Source organism: Trichechus manatus, unplaced genomic scaffold, assembly GCF_000243295.1.
Source record: "Trichechus manatus latirostris isolate Lorelei unplaced genomic scaffold, TriManLat1.0 scaffold00139, whole genome shotgun sequence".
Classification (NCBI taxonomy): Eukaryota; Metazoa; Chordata; class Mammalia; order Sirenia; family Trichechidae; genus Trichechus; species Trichechus manatus.
Genome location: NW_004444075.1, coordinates 1,399,798 through 1,409,475, shown reverse-complemented (window position 1 = coordinate 1,409,475; position 9,678 = coordinate 1,399,798). Strand labels below are relative to the sequence as shown.

Here is a 9,678-nt window from a genome sequence, read left to right as displayed (position 1 = left end):
TGAATTGTCTTCAACCAAATTTTACTTGCCCATGATATTAATGATATTGTTCAATAATTTCCACATTCTGTTGGAATGGACACAAATATGAATCTCTTCCAGTGGGTTGCCCTGTAGCTGTCTTCCAAATTTCTTTACAGAGAGGAGTGAGCACTTCCAAGGTTGCATCTATATGTTGAAACATCTCAACTGATATTTTGTCAGTTCCTTGAGCCTTGTTATTCACCAATGTCTTCAGTGCAGCTTGGACTTCTTCCTTCAGTATCATTGGTTCTTGATCATATGCTACCTCCTGAAATGGTTGAACGTCAACCAATTCTTTTCAGTAGAGTGACTGTATATTCCTTCCATCTTCTTCTTTTTTTTTAATCAAATGATCCTTTATTGAAATATTTTCTTTTGTAGTTCTTAGCTAGGTGGGCACTCCACAGCACCACTGTTGATGTCATCTATCATGTCATGAGGGTGGCTGCCATCAACATTACAGCCCACAGACTGAGCAGTCCCTAGGATCTCTTTAATAGTTCCAGAGAGTTCTCTAGCTAAAGTTCAGTGTCACATCTGACCGGCAATGCTGACAATCTCATCAAAAGTGATATTTCCACTGTGCTTAATATTTTTTCTGCTTCTTTCTGTCTCTGGGTAGTTCCTTGAAGGATTTGATGATCAGGACAGAGGCAGAAGGCACCACTTCAGTCTGGGCCTGTCTGTTCTGAATGGTCAGTTTCACCATAATCCTCAGACCCTTCCAGTCACTGGTTGCCTTGGCAATGTCATCACCAACCTTTTTTGGAGACAGACCCAGGGGGCAGATCTTGGGGGCCAGAGCGGATGTGACACCAACTTCCCCACCAGTGCACCTCAGTTACACGACTTTGATCTTGTTGGAGTGAACTTGGACGGCAGGGTGGAGGCGGCTAGTGTCGGATGAACCCAGATGCGGGACGACCGAAGAAAGTGCATTGCATTGTGGCCTCCTCCGAGCCGAAAGCGGAGAGCCCCATCTTCTTTTGATGCTTCCTGTGTTGCGTCATTCAATTTTTTGCCCACAGAATCCTTCAATATTGCAATTCGAGGCTTGAATTTTTTCTTTAGTTCTTTCAGCTTGAAAAATGCCGAGCATATTATTCCCTTTTGGTTTTCTAACTCCAGGTCGTTGCACACTCATTATAATACTTTACTTTGTCTTCTCAAGCCGCCCTTTGAAATTTTCTGTTCAGCTCTTTTACTTCATCATTTCTTCCATTCACTTTAGCTACTTTACATTTAAAAGCAAGTTTCAGAGTCTCTTCTGACATCCATTTTAGCCTTTTTTTTTTTCTTTCCTGTCTTTTTAATAACCTTTTGCTTCCTCATGTATGATGTCCTTGATGTCATCCCACAAGTCAACAGGTCTTCGGTCATTAGTGTTCAATGCATCAAATCTATTCTTGAGATGGTCTCTAAATTCAGGTGGGATATACTCAAGGTTGTACTTCGGCTCCTGAGGCTGTGGACTTGTTTTAATTTTCTTCAGCTTCAACTTGAACTTGCATACGAGCAATTGATGGTCTGTTCCACAGTCGGCCCCCAGTCTTGTTCTGACTGATGATATTGAGCTTCTGTACCGTTTCTTTCCACAGATACTGTTGATTTGTTTCCTGTGTATTCTATCCAATGAGGTACATATGTATCAGCCTCCGTTTACGTTGTTGAAAAAGGTATTTCCAATAAACAGGTCATTAGCCTTGCAAAATTCTATCATGCAATCTCCTGCATCGTTTCTTTCACAAAGGACATATTTTCCAACCAGTATTCCTTTTCTTTGTTTCCAACTTTTGCATTCCAATCGCCAATAGTTATCAACGCATTTTGAGTGCATGTGTGATCTATTTCAGGCTGCAGAAGTTGGTAAAAATCTTCAATTTCTTCATCTTTGGCCTTAGTGGTTGGTGCATAAATTTGAATAATAGTTATATTAATTGGTCTTCCTTGTAGACATATGGATATTATCCTATTACTGACAGCATTGTACTTCAGGATAGATCTTGAAATGTTCTTTTTGACAATGAATGTGGCACCATTTCTCTTCAATTTGTCATTCCTGGCATAGTAGACCATACAATTGTCTGATTCAAAATGGTCAAAAACCAGTCCATTTCAGCTCATTAATGGCTAGGATATTGATTTTTATGCATTCCATTTCATGTTTGATGACTTCCAATTTTCCTAGATTCATACTTTGTATATTCCACATTCTGATTATTAATGGATGTTTGCAGCTGTTTCTTCTCATTTTGAGTCATACCACATCAGCAAATGAAGGTCCCAAAATATCTTCCTCAGTCATATTTTAAGTTCCTTCCCACCTGAGGGGCTCATCTTCTGGCACTATAGCAGACAATGTTCAACTGCTATTCATAAGGTTTTCACTTCCAGTTTTTTTATAGGTTGATCAGCAGGTCCTTCTTCCTAGTCTGTCTTAACTGGAACCTCTGCTGAGACCTGTCCACCATGGGTGACCCTGCTGCTATTTGAAATATTGGTAGCATAGCTTCCAGCATCACAGCAACACAGAAGCCACCACAGTACGATGAACTGAAACACAAGTGGTAGATGGTAACTATAATTTGAGTTAATTCCAATAAGCAAGGAAAAAATTAGCATATACAAATCAGCAATTCTGGTCCCTTCCTACAGCACCTGCCACCCAGGTATCTTCCACCTTAGCCTTATGTCTCTGGGTAAGGCTGTGTGTGGTGCTCTGATTCCACTGCTATCACTGACAGCATTGGGCTCCAGGGGCACAAAAATGTTTTCCCAAATGATTTCCAAATGCAATTCACCCTTCAGTAATTACTTTTGTAGATAATGGAGAAGAAGCCATTAACACAGAGTGCTTTTAAATCATAATTAATTGCACATGCAAATGCACTGCTAAATTTGGATGCTGAATTAAACAGCTAATTGCACTGAAAATGAAAATGTGCCCTTAATTTGAAGACCCTGGGCCCTGGCCCACCCATGTGCATCCTTGCTTGCAGTTAAACAAGCAACAGTTTCCTTTCTTGATAGGTCTGAAAAAAAAAAAAAAAAGTACTACATGCACAAAGTGGAAGATGTGGCCTATCATAACTATCACACAATTTACATTTGTGATACAGACTATTTTAAACCAGATCCTCCAAAGATGAGGCACTCTGGGGCTTCTAGGAGCTTTAGGGCTCTCTAAAAACATTTACTTCTAAAGGAAATGCTGCTCTTATACAACAGTTTATTCTTCAAAAGGAGGAAACGTTTTCCTATGGGTCTTTAACTCCTACAACCTTTAAGACTCTGAGACAAGAAGTAATTAGTTAAATTGGGGCATTTTAATTATTATTATCTGCAATATTACTCATAGATACTTGACCTCATATTTGGATAGTAATGACATTATATACATATGTGCATATATATATATATATATATATATATAGTCATCACCCCCACATCATAACTCCATGAAATGACTAGGAAATGTCCAATTATCCAAATATTACAAAGGAAACTATGACTCAGACAGGCGATGATGTGATTTGCCCCAAGAAGTCAAAATAGCAGGAAGGAGATTATAATCCCCGTTTTAAAACTCAGTCTGCTCATCTTTCATCAAACCATTGGTGAGTGCTAAAAACATACTTTGTGAAAAAAGTGAGCCTACAATCTCTAGCACTCCAAGATGAATTTGAAAAATGTGAGATCATTGTGTTCATAAAATAATAAATCTAAAGTGCACAAATAGTGTGTTAGGCCATATAATGACCTTTCAAAAATGCCCAAATCCTAATCCCTGAACCTATGGCTATATTAGGTTATATGGCCAAGGGGAATTAAAGTTACAGATGGAATTAAGATTGTTAGTCAGCTGACCTGAAAACAGAATACCCTGAATTGTCTGGTTGGGTCCAATGTAATCACAAGGGTCCTAAAAGTGGAAGAGAGAGGAGGAAGAGGAGAGTCAGGAGGGGCTGTGACTACAGAAGAAAGGCCCAGAGGGATGCAGTGTTACTGGCTTTGAAGATGGAGGGAAGGGAAATCATAAACTGAGAAATGCAGGCAGCTTCTAGAAGCAGAAGGTGGAAAAACGTTAAGGAAACAGATTCTTCCCTAGAGCCACCAGAAAGGGCTGCAGCCCTGAAGACATCTGACTTGTGATCTCTAGAATTATAAGAAAATCAATTTGTGTTGTTTTAAGTCACTAAGCTTGTGATAATTAGCTATGGCAGCAAATGGGAAATGAATACAAATAGTGGCTAAAAATGCAAGCAGTTGAACAGCAAACAAATGCTTGCAGAATAAATGAAATTGTTTCCTAAATGTTGGGACTCTACCAGGGTAACAAAACCCCACATGGCATTAGCTTCTCAATCCATCTCACTCCATAGGTCTCAGAACCACTCCTGACTTTTTGTCAGCGTTTACTCACATTTACTGAATTTTCTGTTAGAGGAAATTCACAGGGCCTTGCTTTGAAGATAACTTTTTCTATTTTGCTTTTCACCCAAATAAAGTTTGTCAGGCTCTGTCCATGAGAGTTCACTGTATGTTGATATAATCTGCTTTGGTAGCACTCTCTTTTGGGCATCATGCATAACATTTTGAAGTGGTTACTCACTAATTCTTGAGAGATCAGAAACATAAATTAGCATAAAAGTTGCTTCAGAATCTGAAAAGTGAGGTCAAAGAGGCCTGACTTGGATTTAGCTGGATTTATTTACATCTTGAAATTACCCAGGCTGTAAATGGAGTAGAACCTGGACAATAATAGCATTTCATTGGTTCTGAAATACTTAAGTTTTCATGTCTTAACATATTGGAAATCAGCATTCATCGTAGAACCAACGGCATCTTGCAGTCACTCCCAGCCAGCCAAGGGTGCATAACGTGGTTATAGCTGTTCTTATTTGTCATCAGTTCCATTAAGTTACTGATATATGCATTGCTCCTACTGCAGGTGAAGTCTAATCACCATTAATAAAAAGTTGGTGTGTAAGCAAAAAAAGCACGGAAACAATGCAGTAGGGTACAAATTTGCTTAGTGAAGTAAATATTCATTACTGGAAAAATAACAAGTTATTTTTGCAAGTTATTATTATTTTGTATGTGTGTTTTTGTTGTTTTGTTTTCTTTTGGTTTGTTTTACAAAGGAATAACCAAGAATTTAAGAAAGAAAATAATGACAAATGAATAATAAAGTCATATTATGTTTTGTTACTGGGATATGTACAAAAGGATTATATATTAGATTCCAAGCAATGAAATTGAAAGTAGGGGAAGATGGCAAATCCCTTAGAAGAAATGAAGGAAATTTCAAGGCAATGAGAGGCTTACGTGACTAATTCATGTACTGTACAAGACTTTTATTAAAGCATTGATTCATAATTTAATCGGCAGCATTCTTTCTTTCTTAGAAGTACAATCATTGATACCGCCGATTAGATAAAAGAAGGCAAGAAGTAGAGAAGTGGAGGAACAGGATGGGTGATTTAGTCTATATATTGCTCCAATAGCATGATATAGAGGCAATTTAGTATAATAGAATGGAGACATTTTAAATCATTGTAGATTAGCTTCTACTCCTCAATTTTATTACATGATAACTAGAACAACGTAACTTTTTCTGAACCTCTTTATTCTTATCTACAAAGTGGGAAAATATTATTTTTTATAGTTTTGATGCAAGGAATAAACTAGTTTTATATCTGCTTCTCTTTTCCTATCACCAAAGGGAATGTTTATGGATTAGTTGTGGAAAGCATTGCAAGGAATTTGGAGTCAAGAGACACGAATTCAATAGCTGGCTCTGCCATTCACCGTGTGACCTTGCTCTTGACAGCTAAATTCTTGTTGACCCTCTGTAAACCCTTATGTAATCCCTTTCTAAGCTTTCATCTGTGTAACCAACAGTGTATGTCAGAAATGATGGTACATTACTTCCAAAACTCAGTTATAAAGTCTGCAGCTTTACTCTTACACATGCATGTACTTTTTCTTTCTCTTTGGATCACTTCGGAGAAAATCAGCCATGCTGTCTTGAGGACACCCAAGCAATCCTGTGGAGAGACCTATATGACAAGAAACTGAGACTTCCAAACAGCAGCCAGCAAGAAACTGAGGACTCAGGGCAATAGTCATTGGGGTGAACCATCTTAAAAAGCAGAATTTCTAATCCCAGTCAAGGCTTAAAATGACGATTAAAAGGTGATTGAAATCTATTAAGAGATCCTGGGTCAAAACCATCCAGTGAAGCCACACTAGGTCCTCTGCCCCTCAGAAATTGTGAGTTAATACTTGTTGGTTGTTTTAAGCTACTACATTCTTGGGAAATTTGTTATATAGTAACATATAACTAATACAATTTCATCTAAAAATGAAGATAATGCCCACTTCTGAGAATTGTGGACGGATCAAAAAAGGTAAGCTATAAGGGGGTGCCTTGCGAAGTACACAGTGGATGGTTTTAAAGGACAGAAATTTATTGTCTCACAGTTCTGGCAACTAGAAGTTCAAATCAGGGTATCGGTCATGTTGATTCCTTTTGAGAATTCTGACAGAGGAAATGCTTCATACCTCTTTCCTAACTTCTAGTGGTTGCCAACAATCCCTGGCATTCTTTGGTACTTGTAAATGTCTCCTCACATGGCACCTGCCCCCTGTGTGTCTCTGTGTCTGTCCTCCTCTTTTATAAGACACTGCTGTTGTCATTTTGTGTTGTCAAGTAGATTCTGATGCATAGCGACCCTATAGGACAGAGTAGAACTGCCCAGGGTTTCTTAGGCTATAATCTTTATGGGAACAGATTGTCAGGTCTTTTCTCCCATGGAGCAGCTGGTGGGTTTAAAGCAAAGACCTTTCAGTTAACAGCCACGTGCTTAACCATTGCACTATCAGGGCTCCTTTATAAGACACTAGTCATATAGAGTTAGGACCCACCTTCCTGCAGTATGACCTCATTAACTTCATTGATAAATATCTTCAAAGAAAGACCCTATTTCCCCACACAAGGTCACAATCACAGTTATAGAGGTTAAGACTACAGCATAACTTTTTGAGAGACACAAATCAATGGCGACTGCTCTAAAAGGAAAGAGAAGCTAACTTAACCCTCTGGGTACTTGAGAAAGAAGAGAAGAATTGACAGAAAAATGGTCAAGGGGCTTGACTAGGGTGAGCATATGTCCTGGTTTGCCCAGGACATAAACAATTTACATCTGCTGTCCTAGAATAATTATTAATAATTACTAATAGCCCTTCCTTTACTCTCAAAGGTATCCTGGTTTAGATGATAAATTATATAGTGAACCCAGGCTTAACTGGCAGGAGGCCCATATAGTCACCCTCAGAGAATTAAAAAGAGCAGGCAAGGGGCTTCAAAGAGAAGCAGAGGTTTGTGATCCAGCAGTCCCCTTAATACCTGGAGAAGGAGGACGGGTAACCAGAGTCAATATTGCAGGAAGTGTGAGCATGCTGACTGAGGAGACATGATTAAGTGGTAACTAGTGAGCCACTAGTGACTTTTAAATGGCAGTTTCTGAACATTTTTGAGACAGAAGCTGCAAACCCAATGAAAAGAGAAATGAGTTAGAAGTACTGCACTAGCTGCCTGTACTTTAGAAAAAAATTGATAGTTAAATGAAGGAAAGGAATAAAAATAGGGGAAGAATATGAATAGATTGATCATGAGAAAGAGAAAAGGAAATGCAAAAGGATCTTAAACAGAAAAAGATAATTCAAATTAGAATTATACTGTAGTATCATTTTTTTAACTATCTTATTGGCTATGATGAAAGGAAAGAGGTACTCTCGTGTAATTGTAGCGATTAAATTACTGCACTCTCAGTGGGGGGTGATATAGCAGTATGTTTGAATATATATTTTAAACCAATGCACATTCCATTTGACCTGGCAATTTCTACTGTAAGAAATTATTCTACAGATAGTTTTTCCCTATGTGCATCATGACTTTATGTGAGGATATTTACTGCAGAATTACTTGTAACATCAAAATATTGGAAGTGACATAAATGTCTTTCAATAGGGAATTGGATAAATATAATAGGAAAATATATATCAGGCAATAGCAAGTGTTCTATGTGTATTGACTAATTTATTTCCTCTCAATAATTCTGTAAGGTAAAGATGGATTTTATTCTGTTGTTCTGGCTAGCAGCCAAGGACTTTAACCACCTCTACACCAGTGCTCCAAAGACGGATATCATCTTTTATAGCTGAAGTAATCTGCCCATGGCAATATAGCTAGGAAATAGAACTGAGATTTGAACCCAAAGCTTGTTCTTTTTTTTTAATTTTTACATTTTTTTGTTTTTATTTGTGTTTTCTAAATTTCTTTTTTTTTTTTATTGTACTTTAGGTGAAGGTTTACATAACAAATAGTTTCTCATTCAACAGTCACTACAGATATAGTTTTATGACATTGGTTAACAACCCCATGACGTGTCGACCCTCTTCCTTCTCGACCTTTTTTTTTTTTTTTGGTGAAAATATACATAGCCAAAGATATACCATTTCAAAAATTTCTACATGCACAATTCAGTAATATCGATTATGTTCTTCCAGTTGTGCTGTTATTCTCACTTTAGATGAAGGTTTACAGAACAAAATAGTTTCTCATTAAATAGTACGCACGTCACCCTATGACAATGGTAAACAACCCCACTACATGTCAACACTGTCCTTACTCAACCTTGGGTTCCCTATCACTAGCTTTCCGGTCCTCTTTTGCCTTCTAGTTCTTCTCCCTGGACTGCTGTACCTCATTAGTCCCGTTTTCTTTTATGGGGCTGTCCAATCCCAGCCGAACGGTGAACGTTGGAAGTGACTTCACCACTGGGTTAAAAGGGTGCCTGGGGGCCATATACTCAGGGTTTCTATAGTCTCTTCCAGGACAGTAAATCTGGTCTTTTTTGTTTGTGTGTTAGAATTTTCTTCTACATCCTTCTCCAGCCCTGTCCAGAACCCTCTGTTGTTATCCCGGTCAGAGAAGTCGGTGGTGGTAGCTGGGCACCATCTAGCTGTACTGGACTCAGTATGGTGGAGGCCTTAGTAGCTGTGGTCCATTCGTCCTTTGGACTAATCTTTTCCTTGTATCCGGTTCTCTTCATTCCCCCTTGCTCCCGAAGGGGTGAGACCAGTGGAGTATATTAGATGGCTGCTCACTGGCCTTCAATACCCCAGATGCTACTCACCAAGGTAGAATGTGGTACATTGTCTTTATAAACTGTGTTATGCCAATTTAGCTATATGTTACCCCGGACCATGGACCGCAGAGCCCTCTGCCCAGCAATTCAGTCCCTCAGGGAGTTTGGCTGTGTCTGTGGAGCTCCCATGACCTTTCCTTCTACAAGTTGTGCTGGTTTCCCCAGTATTGTGTACTGTCTCACCCTTCACCCAAGATATCACTTATGTATTGCCTATTTAGTATTCCCCCCACATCCCTGTTAACCAACAAAGATTGTTACTTTTTGTGTGTGAACTTTTTCATGGGTTTTTACAATACGGGTCTTATACAGTATTTGTCCTTTTGTGATTGACTTATTTCACTCAGCATAATGTCCTCCAGTTTCATCCATGTGATGAGATGCTTCATAGATTCATCATTGTTCTTTCTCGTTGCATAGTACTCCATTGTGTGTATGT

The 9,678-nt window shown here is 38.6% G+C and overlaps 1 pseudogene; it reads right to left on the bottom strand.

The window, feature by feature from the left end:
• Positions 1-408: 408 nt before the first annotated feature.
• The window catches only part of LOC101349226 (60S ribosomal protein L12 pseudogene), a 24,335-nt pseudogene continuing 15,065 nt past the window's right edge, over positions 409-9,678 (bottom strand).